A 15,621-nucleotide genomic window follows, 5' to 3' on the forward strand; every position below is an offset into this window, starting at 1 on the left:
TGCAGTTTAGCGCCAGCTTCAGTCCAGGGCCTGATCCTGGGGACCGGGGATCGAGTCCGACATCTGGCTCCCTGCTTGGAGTCTGCTTCACCCTCTGCCTGTGTCTCTGCCTCTCTCTCGCTCTGTGTGTCTCTCATGAATAAATAAAATCTTAAAAATTAAATAAAAATTAAATAAAAATGAAAACCCATTATTACATGAAGACGACTTTTTGCTTCATTCATAAATACTTGAGGAGCAGTAACAAGGACAAGAACAAGTGTCCTGGTTTAATTTAAGAATGAAGCTCTATGTACTGATCTCCCCCCAACAAAAGTTGTATCCAAATGCCAAATCACACGCTGCTTTCTGTTCACACAGAACAGCTTGCGGTCAGCCACATACCTAATGAGCTTGATTTGCTATGGAAGAGAACTGTAAAAATAAAAACATGATCCATTCAAAACTCCAGAGTATACCTCATTTTGGAAGCCATTTGAAGAAAAAAGAGCAAGTTGAAGATGCTGATTTTCCATGATGAAATACACTCAATATCAAAAGGGAAAAATAATTCATGTTTTAAATGAAATATGAAAACAAAACATTTGTAGGACATTGGCAAGGCCAATAAAGTCCATTCTAGTTACTTCAAAGGGCTTCTGCAAGTGGCAATATTGCAGTGATATAGTCAAAACCTTTCTTCTTTCGAATCTACTGCTTTAAGAATGGAACTTCATGCTTTTGATGTTGGAAATAAAGGTTAACCAGGTTTCTTAAGATGAGCCTATGGTATAAACAATTTGAATGTTGGCCAAACATTTTTTTTTAATAAATTTATTTTTTATTGGTGCTCAATTTGCCACCATACAGAATAACACTCAGTGCTCATCCCATCAAGTAAGTGCCCCCATCAGTGCCCGCCACCCAGTTACCCCCACCTGCCACCCACCTCCCCTTCAACTACCCCTAGTTCGTTTCCCAGAGTTAGGAGTCTGTCATGTTCTGTCTCCCTTTCTGATATTTCCCACTCATTTTTTCTTTCCCCTTTAATCCCTTTCATTATTTTTTATATTCCCCAAATGAATGAGACCATAAAATGTTTGTCCTTCTCCGATGGACTTATTTCACACAGCATAATACCCTCCAGGTCCATCCACGTCGAAACAAATGATGGGTATTGGTCATTTCTAATGGCTGAGTAATATTCCATTGTATACATAAACCACATCTTCTTTACCCATTCATCTTTCGATGGACACCGAGGCTCCTTCCACAGTTTAGCTATTGTGGACACCGCTGCTAGAAACATCGAGGTGCAAGTGTCCTGGCGTTTCATTGCATTTGTATCTTTGGGATAAATCCCTAGCAGTGCAATTGCTGGGTCCTAGGGCAGGTCTATTTTTAACTCTTTGAGGAACCTCCACACAGTTTTCCAGGGTGGCTGCACCATTGCACATTCCTACCAACAGTGCAAGAGGGTTCCCTTTTCTCCGCATCCTCTCCAACTTTTGTGGTTTCCTGCCTTGTTAATCTTCCCCATTCTCACTGGTGTGAGGTGGTATCTCATTGTGGTTTTGATTTGTATTTCTCTGATGGCCAGTGATGCGGAGCATTTTCTCATGTGCTTCTTGGCCATGTCTGTGTCTTCCTCTGTGAGATTTCTGTTCATGTCTTTTGCCCGTATCTTGATTGGATTGTTTGTTTCTTTGCTGTTGAGTTTAAGAAGTTCTTTACAGATCTTGGATACTAGGCCTTTAACTGAGAAGTCATTTGCCAATATCTTCTGCCATTCTGTAGTTGTCTTTTAGTTTTGTTGACTGTATCTTTTGCTGTGCAAAAGCTTCTTACCTTGATGAAGTCCCCATAGTTCATTTTTGCTTTTGTTTCTCTTGCCTTCATGGATGTATCTTGCAAGAAGTTACTGTGGCCAAGTTCGAAAAGGGAGTTGCCTATGTTTTCCTCTAGGATTTTGATGGATTCTTGTTTCACATTTAGATCTTTCATCATTTTATCTTTGTATATGGTGCAAGAGAGTGGTCTAGTTTCATTCTTCTGCATGTGGATGTCCAATTTTCCAGCACCATTTACTGAAGAGACTGTCTTTTTTCCAGTGGATAGTCTTTCCTCCTTTGTCAAATATTAGTTGACCATAAAGTTGAGGGTCCACTTCTGGATTCTCATTTCTGTTCCATTGATCTATGTGTCTGTTTTTGTGCCAGTACCACACTGTCTTGATGACCACGGCTTTGTAGTACAACCTGAAATCTGGCATTGTGATGCCCATGGCTATGGTTTTCTTTTTTAAGATTCCCCTGGCTATTTGGGGTTTTTTCAGATTCCACACAAATCTTTTTTTTTTTTTAATTTTTTATTTATTATTTATGATAGTCACAGAGAGAGAGAGAGAGAGGCGGAGACACAGGCAGAGGGAGGAGCAGGCTCCATGCCTCGGGAGCCCGATGTGGGATTCGATCCCGGGTCTCCAGGATCGCGCCCTGGGCCAAAGATAGGCGCCAAACCGCTGCGCCACCCAGGGATCCCCCACACAAATCTTATAATAATTTGTTCCAACTCTCTGAAGAAGTCCATGGCATTTTGATAGGGATTGTATTAAACGTGTAAATTGGGATCCCTGGGTGGCGCAGCGGTTTAGCACCTGCCTTTGGCCCAGGGCGTGATCCTGGAGACCCGGGATCGGGCTCCCGGTGCATGGAGCCTGCTTCTCCCTCTGCCTGTGTCTTTGCCTCTCTCTCTCTCTCTGTGACTATCATAAGTAAATAAAAATTAAAAAATAAATAAAAATAAACGTGTAAATTGCCTTGGGTGATCACTGACATTTTCACAATATTAATTCTTCCAATCCTTGAGCATGGAGTATTTTTCCATCACTTTGTGTCTTCCTCACTTTCTTTCAGAAGTGTTCTGTAGTTTTTAGGGTATACATCCTTTACCTATTTGGTTAGGTTTATTCCTAGGCATCTTATGCTTTTGGGTGCAATTGTAAAAGGGATTGACTCCGTAATTTCTCTTTCTTCAGTCTCATTGTTAGTGTACAGAAATGCCACTGAATTCTGGGCATTGATTTTGTATCCTGCCACACTTGGGCCGAACATTTTTAAAAGAAGTAAACAGAACTTATTTAAAAGAAAAAAAGTTATGTATGTATTGAAGTCTTTAAAAGAGCCAGAGGAAAAAAACATGCTTTGAAAGATTACTTCAAATCAGAGATCCTGACAGCTGACCTCTAACTAGAAATTTTAGGAATAATCATTTCATCATCTTTCACTATACTGAAATATAAATAGATATATGATAGATAGATAGATAGATAGATAGATAGATAGATAGATACACAGATATAACAAGAGCCTACCTAGCATTCTTTGCTTACTAAAAATGCCATTCAAGAAGACGCAGGTGGCCTGGGTCGAGGTCCTGGGATCAAGTCCCTTGTTGGGCTCCCTGCTTGGAGCCTGCTTCTCCCTCTGCCTGTGTGTCTGCCTCTCTCACGACTAAATAAATAAAATCTAAAAAAAAAAAAAAAAGAACACAGGCAAACAGGGAGATCATTCAAGATAGTCACATAAAAACTTCTGAAATCCTTTCCCTCAACAGACACAATATATCTACAGCTACATATAAAACAATTATCTCTGAGCAGGACAGCTACTCCACAACGAAGAATTAAACAGACAGGGAGGAGAGACAGATGTAGTTGTATTTTTGCCGAAAACCTCACCTCCCCCCATGCAACGACCTATGGAGGAGGGGTTGCACAAATACAGAACCCCTCCCTGAGGGAGGGAATCTGTACTACTCATCAGGCACCATGACCCATGGGAGATGCACCAGACAGACAGCCCCCAAAGCACCTGGCTTTGGAAACCAGTGGAGCTTCCGTCCAGGAGACTCCTAGGGCTGTACTGAGTGCAGGCTCTGCTTTTACAGGGCTCACAATCAGACTCATTTGCCTCAGGACCCAGTACAAAAGCACCAGTTTGAAAGGAGCCTAGACCAGATGTGAAGGGGTTCCATTTGCTAATCTTAAAGCATCTACCAGAAGGGCAAAAGCCCACTCAGATTCCCTCCAAAGACAAAAGATACCGGAGGGTGCCATATTTACGCTTTCTCTACCTTGCTACTGCCAATGCTGGCAGGAGCTATTTTTGCATTCCCATAACCTTCTAGTACCTCCTTCCCCCTCCATACTGCTGCCACGGCCCTGCCAGAAGCAGGAGGCCAGTGCCCTGACCTCTAGTTACACTCCCACTGCCAGAGGCCTCCAAGCCAGCAGGTACATGCAACCCACACAGGGGATGCCTACTGAATATGAGACTCTGGGGCCAGGGTGGATTGTGTTTGTGAGCCCCACAGGTCTAGAATAATTGGGGAAACAGTATGAGAGACAACCAAACACTGAAGCAAGGCTACTATAAACAAAAATGTTCACCCACACACAGCCACACCTTCAGGACTAGAAGAGATAGCTGTTTCACCTAACACAAAGACATACATACATACAAAGTCAGGCAACATGAGGAAACAGATAAACATGTTCCCAATGAAAGACCAGGATTAAACCCCAGAAAAACTCAACAAAGTGGGTATAGACCAAATGTACCTCAAAATGTAAGGCCACGTATGACCAGTGCACAGCTAGCATCATGCTCAACAGGGAAAAGCTTCCTGCTTAACATCAGGAACAAGGCGAGGATGCTAACACAGTATTGGAAGTCTTGGCCACAGCAGCTAGGAAGGAAAAAGAAAGAAATTGGAACCAAATTGTAAAGGAAGAAGTAAAACCATCACTATTTGTAGATGATACAATTTTATACACAGAAAACCCTAACGACTCTGTGGAAAAAAAAGACTGTTAGAACATTAGTTCTAACCTTATTTCTAAATAAATTCAGTAAAGTTGCAGGTACAAAACTGATATACACAATTCTGTCACACTTGTGTACACCAACACAAACTATCAGGAAGAGAGACTAAGAAAACAAATCCCATTTAAAATTGCATGAAAAAATACCCAAGAATAAATTTAACCAAGGAGGTGAATGATCTATACTCTGAAAACTATAGGACACTGAGGAGAGACAATGACACTAATAAGTGGAAAGATATTCCATGCTCATGAAGAATATTGCAAAAATGTCCATACTGACCAGAGCAATCTACAGAGTCAAGGCAATCTCTATTGAAATTCTAGTGGCATTTTTCACAGAAATACAACAATCGTAAGATTTGTATAGAACCACAAAAGATCCCAAGCAGCCAAAGCAAATCTTGAGAAAGGACAAGTCTGAGACATTACACTCCTTGAATTCAAGCTGTAGTATCTAACAACTAAAGTAATCAAAATGTATGGTATTGGCATAAAAACACACACACAGATTCGTGGGACAGAAAAGAGAGCCCCGAAATAAACCCAGCATATAAGGCCAATTACTTTACAAGAAAAGAGGCAAGAATATACAATGGAGAAAGACAATCTCTTCAATAAATGGTGCTGGGAAACCTAGACACCTACATATAAAAGACTGAAACTGGGCCATCATCTCACACCATACAAAGAAATTAACTCAAAATGGATTAAAGACTGGAATGAAAATCCTGAAATCATTAAACTCCTAGAAGAAAACATGGGTCGTAAGCTCTCTGACATCGCTCTTGGAGATTTTTTTTTTTCCTTTTTGGATCTTATGATTCCAAAGGCAGTGGCATAAAACAAAACAAAACAAAAAAAAAATGAGATAACATAAAACTAAAAAGCTTCTGCACAGCAAAGGAAATCATCAACAACAAAAAAGGCAATCTACCGAATAGAAGGAAGAACTGCCAATTCTATCCAATAAGGGGTTAACAGCCAAAATATATACAGAAATTCATATAGCTCAATATCAACAAGAAACAAACAATTCAATATTAAAAAATGGACAGAGGATCTGAATAGACGTTTTCCCAAAGACGACATACAGATCACCAACAGGCACACGGGAAGATGCTCAACATCACAAATCATCAGAGTAATGCAAATCAAAATCACAGTGAGATATCGCTTCACACCTCTGAGAAAGGCCAATATCAGAAAGACAAGAAAAAATAAGTACTGATGAGGCTGTGGGCAAAGGGGGACCCTAGTGCACCGTTGGTGAGGTTGTAAATTGGTGCGGCCACCACAGAAAATAATCTGGAGAACAGTCAAAAACTTAAAAATACAACTCCCACATGATCCTGCAATTCCACTTTTGGGTATTTATCTGAAGATTCAAAAGGATACATGTACCTCTATGTTCACTGCAGCATTATTTACAATAGCCAAGATATGGAAATAACCAAAGTGTCCTTCCTTTGAGGGATGAATGGGAAAAGATTTACACACACACGCACACACACACACGAATACTATTCAGCAAAAAAAAAAAAAAAAAAAAAGGATACTATTCAGCCATAAAATAAACTTAGCCATTTGGCAACTGGCATGAATCTGAAGGGTATTATGCTAGTGAAAAAAGTCAGAAAAGAGAAAGACAGATATGGTATGATTTAACTTATACCTTGAAACTAACAACAAATAAAGTCAGAAATACAGAGAATACATGGGTGGTTGCCCAAAAGGGAAGGGGGGTGAGGCTGTGTGGGTAAAACGGATAAAGGGGATCAAGAGTCCCATCATCCTCTTACAAAATGAATTCACGCACAGCATGGTGACTATAGTCCAATAATAACGTATTGCAAATTTGAAAGTTGTTTCAGAAAATACGTCTGAAAAGTCTAGGCACAAGAAAACAAATGGTGTGACTGTGCATGCAGAGAGATGTAACTAGACTTACTTATGGTGTTCATTGTGCAAGATATACAAATGCCAAATTTTATGTTTGCACGCCTGAAACTAGTGTGTCATATATCGATTATAATTTAATAAAACGAAAAAAAAATGGAAGGAAATAAAAACATGTACTGATTCACTGAAAGACATAGTTTGATAGCCACAAACCCTCAATACAGGAGATTCTAGAGCTTTTTACATTAAACAGGTGAAAAATCAGCCTGGATGACAAGGCTGAGCTGTAAGATTGGACTAGAACAAACAAAATGGTGGTTATACTAAATGAATAATGACGTTGATGTAAAGCAAAATAAGGATGTCTTCAAGGTTGTGAGGGGTTTTTGTTTTTCTGTTTGTTTTCTAGAGAGAATTAAAATACAGGACACCATAGCACTGAAGTTGGCAGGAAAGTATATGGGGCAAAAGTGCGCTAAGATTTCTGGATCTTTTCCAGATGAACAATAGACAGATTAAGATAGGATTTTATAATAAAGGATTCATGTCATAATTTCTAAGGTAGCCACTCAAATAACAGAAAGAGAATGTTTTAACTTCTCAACTGTATGCAGGGAAACCCTAACCAATCCAAAGAAACAAAGAAAAATCAGGACAAGAAAACACAAAATACGTCAGATTTTAAATTATAAAGATCATACGTCATAATGAACTGTAGTGAGATATTCTAGCTGAAAGTAAAGACTTCTGACTTGTTACCTCAGAAAGCTCCCAACTGTAATTCACAAAGCTGTAATAAAGCAGAATATGGAAGAGTTGACAATAAAAGGATAGGAAAAGATATCCTGCAAATGGCAACAAAAACATATCTACTTTAAAATAAACTCTATTAAAAAGTATAAAGTGTAGTAATTCACCAGCAAAATAACAAATTTATATTTAATAACAAATTTAACTATATACAACAAAAAATGAACAGAGGGAGCCTGGGTGGCTCAGCCGGTTAAGCACCTGCCTTCAACTCCCGACAAGATTCCAGGGTCCTGGAATCAAGGCCCACATCAGGGTCCTTGCTCCAGGGGGGAGCCTGCTTCTCCCTCTCTCTCTCTCTCTGCCTGTCACTCCTCCTGCTTCTTCAGTGTCCGATAAATGAATTAAATTAAAAAAAAAAAACACAAAAAAAAACTGAACAGAACTGCAAGAAGAAAACCATGGTCATAATGGGAAACTTTTTTACCATACTTCTCTTGGTAACAGAGAATAAACGAACAAAAATCAGTGAAAACACAGAATATTTGAATAGGTTTACAAACTTGATCTACAGACACATACAGAAAACTATACTTAATGACTGCAGAATATACCTTCTTTTTAGACACAGACAGGATACATTACAGATATTGAATATGTAGCTGGCCGTTAAAGTGTAAACACATTTCAAAGGACTGAAATAATGCAAATTAGGTTTTCTGACCTCAAAGCAATTAAGGTAGAAATCAGGAACAAGATAGATTAAAAAAATCCTTATTTGTAAATTCAAGAAAAGTCTAAGTAAGCAACTACAAAATGATTCTAAGTTAAGAAAACCAGTACCTTGGGAGAAATGGCCTTAAATGCTAACGTTAGGAAAAGAAGAAGGTTGAAAATTTATGAACAAACGTTCATAACTAGAAAAAGAATTTTTTTAAAAAAGTCAATGAAATAAAAACTAATATACAATGAGGAAAATTAATAAGGCCAAAGGTTTATATCTAAAAAGACTAATGCCAAAACTCTGGCAATATTGAGGAAAGAGAAGAAAGGCAATAAGTACCAATATCAGGACCAAGAAGAAAAACAATTAGCATAGAAACTGCACATGTGAAATATTATAAGCAACCTTTTCAGAAATTTGACAATGTAGTTGAAATGGACCAAATCTTAGAAAAATATGAATCATTAAAACTAATCAAGAAGAAATAGAAAGCCTAAACGTTCTTGTCATCTTTAAAATAGTTACCAATATCCTTATCAAAAAGAAAACATCCAGGCCCAAGGAACCCAACAAGTCAGTTCTGCTAAAGGACAAACGAACTTCAGTCTTTCATAAACTTACCCACAGAAGAGTAGAGACTTCCACCTCACAACCTAAGGCTACCCAGGATATTGTGAAGATCTGATGAGAGAGATAAGAAAGCAAAATTATGGGCTGAAGTCTCATAAAGGAGACATTAAGTTCTAAATAACTAGGAGTCAACTAACTCCAGCAGATTATATGTAAAGGAGAACAAATCATGAACAAATTAGGTTATCTCAAATAATAGTCCAATGATAGCCAGTTGAACAGTCAAAAATCAGTAAAAAAAAAAAAATGTCAAAAACCAATAAACTTTTCCTATGTTGAGACTCACAGGAAACAAATCATATGATCATTACAATAAATAAATAAAAAGCACTTGACAAAGTCCAATGGCTAGTCATTTAAAAAGGTCATTTTACACAGAATAAACGGAAACTTCTTAAATTGAGTAGTAAACGGCAAATATGAAAAAAATAATCTAGAGCAAATATGACAAAGAAGAAATGTTGAGAGAATTTCTTTTGAGATCCAGATTCACACATAATAAACAAAATCTAGAGTAGCGAAATCAAGTGAAAATGAAAAAGGGAATAGCTTTTTGGTCACACATTAAGGAAATGTTTCATGAATACAATTCAGAAATCACTAACCTAAAGGAAAATGGTGCTCGACGAGTAACTTCTGCATAGAGAGTAGGGGAGGACAGAACAAAGCATGAGATGACAAAATATTTTTCCATATGTTTTCCCACCAAGAGAATCTGACATCAGCATGGTTTTACCTTTACCGGTGAATGCAGGCTTTTCTCACCAAACATATCCCAGAGGAAGGTCAGGTCTTCCTGGCTGTCCACACGTGGCCCCAGCCAGCCTGCACAACAGCCAACAGCTCATACAGACCTAGAAAGTGAAAATAAAACACAAAGCGTAACCATAGAGTGATCTCATTAATTTCACTTAAGGTGTGTGTGAAGGATGGCTGGAACATGTCGTTTTTACTGGATCAGTAATCTGGGCCATCAAGCAGAATGCTTCTCCGCGGAAGCCAAGGAACCTTTTTGATTTTTAAAGCCCAAATATGTAGCATCAACAGGCTAGCCTAACCTTTCCTTTGTCAACATTCTCCAGGCATCCAAGCGGACACAACCCGAGGCAGAAAACGTGTACAAGCTTTCAGAGGAAGAAGAAAACTAAATCGTCACTACATTTGCCTCAGTGTTAGCCAAAGATCAAAAGGAGTCATGAATAGGAAAAACTCCTTAGAAGAGCAGAAAATTGATAGAGTGGCCCATTAAAAAGGTTTTGTGGTTTCCAAAGAGTTCCTAATGATATATAGCTTCAAAACCATCTGCGTTATCTACATCCAAATTCAAGTTCCAAAAAGCTAAGGCCTATTAAGCCATACGTGGTGTTGCTTTCTTGTAGCTGCTCATTTTTCAAAAAGCAACAACCACAAGCTACACAGAACTGAGTTTACCTTTAACTCCAATCTGGGCGTATGCCGTACCCTCTGAAAGAGTTAAGGAAAAGGATGCAGGTTCCTCGGGGCCCTCCTCACTAGAAGCTTCCTGGGGCTAGACAGTAGCACCCTGTTCCACCAGTAGCCTGTTGCAGAAACCCTCCCACCTCCTTTGGGGCCCATCAGACTCCTGTCCAAGAACTGTTACGACAGTGCCTGCCCGGGGCCTCTTCAGGGAGGTGACCTAGAAGAAGTATCAACTCTCAGCACACGTTTCACTTTCCAGTGGGATTATACGAGGTAAAAAGGAGAAACTTCCTTTTATTTCTGTCTGCTGTCTACAAGAGCACCGAAACCTCCTGGGATCTACGACACAGGAGCGTGCTGTTATTCCTGCTCTGAAGTGCTGCTGTTCATCACAGGGACAGCTTTACAAGATATGTAACTAGCAAAGAATCATAAATTATGGCCTGCTGATTAGTCTATCTATTATCTTCCTAAAGTATTATCATATTCTAATAATCAGTGATCATTCACCAAATGTATTCGCTTTGCCTTGGAAAGCTGGATCTGTAACATGAGACGTTAAACTCAAACATTCCTGGGACTGCATGTGGCCAAAAAGATCTATTCTACTTTAGGGGGAAGAAAATGTCTCCCTATTACATTCTTAAGTATTCTTGATGATATACACTTATTCCCTTAAAAACCTGGCATCATGCCTAAGCTAGCTCTTATTGATGATTTCATAAAACTATTTGTAAGGTGTCCCAACATAATTCGATGTATAATAATGCAGGTCTCACTTTACACGTACACAGATACACACAACTTAAAAACATGACAATTGCCAAGATCAGCGATTAAGGTCAGAGGTTCAAATTGAAAATTAGGTAAAAAGGAGGTAGAATTTCGCTATTTTATTATTGATTTAGGAGCAACAAAAGGAATTCCTTGTTCCTTGGAAATATGGTTAGTTTAATTAATAATACTAGTTCAACTATAACATAATTTATGAGGTATAGTTCTGGGGGGGGGGGGCAATAACTGAGGTAATGTATTAGAGAACAGCCCCGGCATATGGTAAATAGTCTATTTCATATGTAACTTAGTGAGCTTCAGCTATTGTTGTTATTCCTGTTATTCATCAGGACTATTATTTTTTTTAGGATTAATTTATTTTACAGAGAGGCAGGGGACAGGGGCAGAGGGAGACAGAATCTTAAGCAGACTCCACGCTCAGCATGGAGCTTGACACGAAGCTCCAAATCATGACCCTGATCATGGCTGGAGCTGAGACCAAAAGTCAGACACAAAACCCACTGCACCACCCAGGAGTGTCCATCACTACTGTTATTGAAAAATCAAAACTCTGAGTCAAACAGACCTAGATTCAAACCAGGTCTATACTTCATTTACCCCCCACAACTTACCTCAGCCTTCTTTCCATATGTTCAAAAGAAACGGAATCTACACCTATAGTAAACTGGACAGGAAAAAATATACATACGTATGCAGATACACAAGTGTGTGCATATAACACAGGTAAAATCTGAAAAAGCCTAAGGGACTGCATCAGTGACGATGTACCCACGTGGTTACCATAACTATGCGAGATGTCACCACTGGAGGAAGCAGGGTCAAGGGTACACGGGATCTGTATTATGTCTTCCAACACATGAATCCACAGTTATCTCAAAGTACAGTTAAAGCAAGAGGAGAAGTGGTGGTTAACATTGTTATAAGAATGCAAGGGAACAAGGCACGTAGTCCTGTGGTTGGCACAAAAGAGGCATTTGATGAATTTTTAAAAGATTTTATTTATTCATGAGACGGACAGAGAGAGAGAGAGAGAGAGAGGCAGAGACATAGGCAGAAAGAGAAGCAGGCTCCATGCAGGCAGCCCAAAGTGGGACTCGATCCCGGGACTCCAGGATCACACCCTGGGCTGAAGGCTGACGCTTCAGCACTGAGCCACCCAGGCGTCCCTGATAAAAACATTTTAAAAATTGGGCAGCCCGGGTGGCTCAGCAGTTTAGCACTGCCTTTGGGCCAGGGCTTGATGGACTCCCTGCATGGAGCCTGCTTCTCCCTCTGCCTGTGTCTCTAACTCTCTCTCTGTCTCTGTGTGGCTCTCTTAGGAATGAATAAAATCTTAAAAAAAAGAGTTTTAAAGAATAATAAAGTGATTTCTTAAGACTTCCTCAAGTGGCAACTGCCCCTTACTAGAATTCTGTCTATACCTTTACTCCACTTCAAAAAGTTTGGATCTCGAATGAACCACCAAGAGGAGCAGAGGAATAAGCTGTCCGCATAAAACACATAAAGTGAAAGATCCCTATAATTTCTAATCTTTGGATGAAACCTGAAAGGCGTCTGGGGGAGTAACCAAATAGCAAATCACTTTGAGATTGATGACATATGCCTTATTATCTAAGTTAAAATAGGAAACACAGGGACATCTGGGTGATTAAGAAGCTGAGTGTCTAACTTTGGCTCAGGGCTGATTCTGGCCCAGGACCCAGCCCCACATTGGGCTTCCTATGGGGAGCCTGCTTCTCCCTCTGCCTGTGTCTCTGCCTCTCTCTGTCTCTCTCACAAATCAATAAGTAAAACCTTTTACAAATGAAACAGAAACCACATCTAAAAAATCAACTTCTGAAGATAATCGATTTCTTTTTAATTATACGGCCCCGATATTTAAACTATGGCTTTTCAAAACCATCAACAAGGAAAAATTTTAAAAAGCAACAGATAAGTACTAGGAGATCATGAAAACCAGCCCATCGCACCCTGCGCCGCACCCACGCCCCGGCAGCGCGTGGTCCGGGAGGCCCCGCCAGCGAGACAGCCAGCCCGGGCGAGGGAGGAGGGCGCCGCGTGCAGCCCGCGCCCCGCCCGCGGCCCCGGCGGCTCGCACCTTCCTCAGCGCCGACATCCTCGAGCGCTCTGAGTTCAGCAGGCGAAGGGCGACATGCTTTGTGGCCCGTCCGTCCATCCGCACCGCCAGCCGACAATCCGCGGGGCCGCCGCCGCCGCCACCGCCACGCGTCCCACCGCGCTCCAGCCTGGCACACGCTCGGAGCCCCCCGCCGGCGCCTGCGCACTGGGCGCCCCGGAGGCCTGGCGCGCTGGGGGCCAGCCGGCGCGCGGAGGCACCTGGGAAGGGCCAGGCAAGCGCGGGAGAGCCAGGCAAGCGCCGCGCCTCCGCCACACCGCAGACGGCGGGCAGTCCCCGCCCCGAATGCCACCTGGGGCGCGTGCTGCTCGCTGGCCGCAACAAGGTCCCAGCGCCGCTGAGCAGCCGGTGCCAGGGCGAAGCGAAGGTAGCGCGCGTCCACCCAGGGGCGGTGCCCCGCCCCGGAGGACGGACCGGACACTAGCTGCCTCGGGCGGCGTGGCCGGAGGCTCTCGAGCTGTCCAGGGACCGTCTGTCCGCCGCTCGCGCTGCCCTAAACACGAGCCGCTTCCGCCTGGGCCCCTGGGCCCTCGCCGCTGCCCCGCGGGAGCCGGACGCCGCCCCCTCCTCAGGCCCCGCAGCTCCTCCAGCCCGCCCGTCTGCCCGGAACAGTCCGCGCCGCACCCACGCCGCGGGAGTGCAGGGTCCGGAAGCACCGCCGGCGAGGCACCAGACCGCCGCGCGCAGCCCACGACCGATCACCCCTGCAGCTCGGGGTCCCTGCCCCGCCCCGCCCGCGGCCCGTACCTTCCTCAGCGCAGACATCCTCGGGTGCTCGGAGTTCAGCAGGCGCAGGGCGACAGGGCACACGGCCCGTCCATCCGCAGGGCTGGCCGTCAGTCCGGGGGACCGCGCTCGAGCGCAGTGCACGCTGGGAGCCCCCGCCGGCGCCTGCGCACTGGTCGACCGGGAGGCCCCGCACCTGGGGGCCGGCCTGAGTGCGGAGGCACCTGGGGAGGGGCCACACCCGCACCGGGGAGCCCAGGCAGCACCGCGCCTGCCGTCCGGGGGTCCTTCCGCCCCACCGCTCCCCCGCCGCCGCCGCCGCCGCCACGCGCCCCACCGCGCTCCAGCCCGCACACGCTCGGAGCCCGCCGCCGGCGCTGCGCACTGGGCGCCCAGGAGGCCTGGCGCGCTGGGGCCGGCCGGCGCGCGAGGAGGCACCTGGGGAAGGGCCAGGCAAGCGCGGGGGAGCCCAGGCAGCGCCGAGCATGGCGTCCGGGGATCCTTCCGCCCCACCGCTCCCCCGCCCCTGCCGGCGCGCAGGCCCCGCCCCGGATGCCACCTGTGGCGCGGGTCCCCTGGCGCTGGAGGCGGCGGTAGCCTGCAGCAAGTGCAGCTCGCCCGCAGCCCCACGGTCCCAGCGCGCCTGCGCGGCCTGGTGCCAGGGCGACACGGAAGGTAGCGCGCGTCCCCCCAGGGGCGGTGCCCCGCATCCGGAGGACAGACCCGGCACTTGCTGCCTCGTGCGACGTGGACGGAGGCTCTCGAGCTGTCCAGGGACCGTCTGTCCGCCGCTCGCGCTGCCCTAAACACGAGCCGCTTCCGCCTGGGCCCCTGGGCCCTCGCCGCTGCCCCGCGGGAGCCGGACGCCGCCCCCTCCTCAGGCCCCGCAGCTCCTCCAGCCCGCCCGTCTGCCCGGAACAGTCCGCGCCGCACCCACGCCCCGGGAGTGCAGGGTCCGGGAAGCACCGCCGGCGAGGCACCCAGGCGCCGCGAGGGACGAGGCCGCCGCGCAGCCCGCGACCGGTCGCCCCGGCAGCTCGGCCCCCGCGGCTCGCACCTTCCTCAGCGCTGACATCCTCGGGCGCTCGCGGTTCAGCAGGCGCAGGGCGACATGCTTTGTGGCCCGTCTGTCCGCAGGGTCGGCTGGCCGTCAGTCCGGGGGACCGCGCTCGAGCCCAGTGCACGCTGGGAGCCCCTCGCTGGCGCCTGCGCACTGGGGCCTCACGGGGTAAACAACCCCCACTGAGCCCTGCACCAGGCAGGGGGTTGAGCAGCTCCCCCAAGTGCTAACAACTGAAAATCAGCACAATAGACCCTCCCCCAGAAGACCAGCGAGAAGGACAGGGGAAAAACAAGTTATTGACCAAGCAGCACTGGAAAGTTCCAGGGTAAGACAAGCGACTTGCAGGATACAGAATCAGACGATATTCCCCCTTGTTTTGTTGTTGTTGTTGTTGTTGTTATTTTTTATTTCTGTTTGCTTCCCCCACCCCTTTTTTCCTTTCTTTTTTTCTTTTTCTTCTCTTTTTCTTCCTTTTTTTCTTTCTTCTTTTTTCTTTCTTTCTGTCTTTCTCTCCTCTCTTTTTCTCCTTTTCCCAATACAACATGTTTTTGGGCACTCTGCACTGAGCAAAATGACTAGAAGGAAAACCT

The 15,621-nt window shown here is 44.7% G+C and overlaps 1 long non-coding RNA gene across 1 annotated transcript; it reads right to left on the minus strand.

Moving 5' to 3' along the window:
- Nucleotides 1-3,352: 3,352 nt before the first annotated feature.
- On the minus strand, nt 3,353-14,122 carry LOC119878992. The gene is made up of 6 exons (XR_005387283.1): nt 13,990-14,122; nt 9,607-9,724; nt 9,476-9,506; nt 8,862-8,921; nt 4,601-4,728; nt 3,353-3,506 (listed from the first exon to the last, which is right to left on the minus strand). It is a non-coding gene; the product is annotated as an uncharacterized LOC119878992 (long non-coding RNA).
- Nucleotides 14,123-15,621: the final 1,499 nt, after the last annotated feature.

This window comes from Canis lupus, unplaced genomic scaffold, assembly GCF_011100685.1.
Source record: "Canis lupus familiaris isolate Mischka breed German Shepherd unplaced genomic scaffold, alternate assembly UU_Cfam_GSD_1.0 chrUn_S2192H2392, whole genome shotgun sequence".
NCBI lineage: Eukaryota > Metazoa > Chordata > Mammalia > Carnivora > Canidae > Canis > Canis lupus.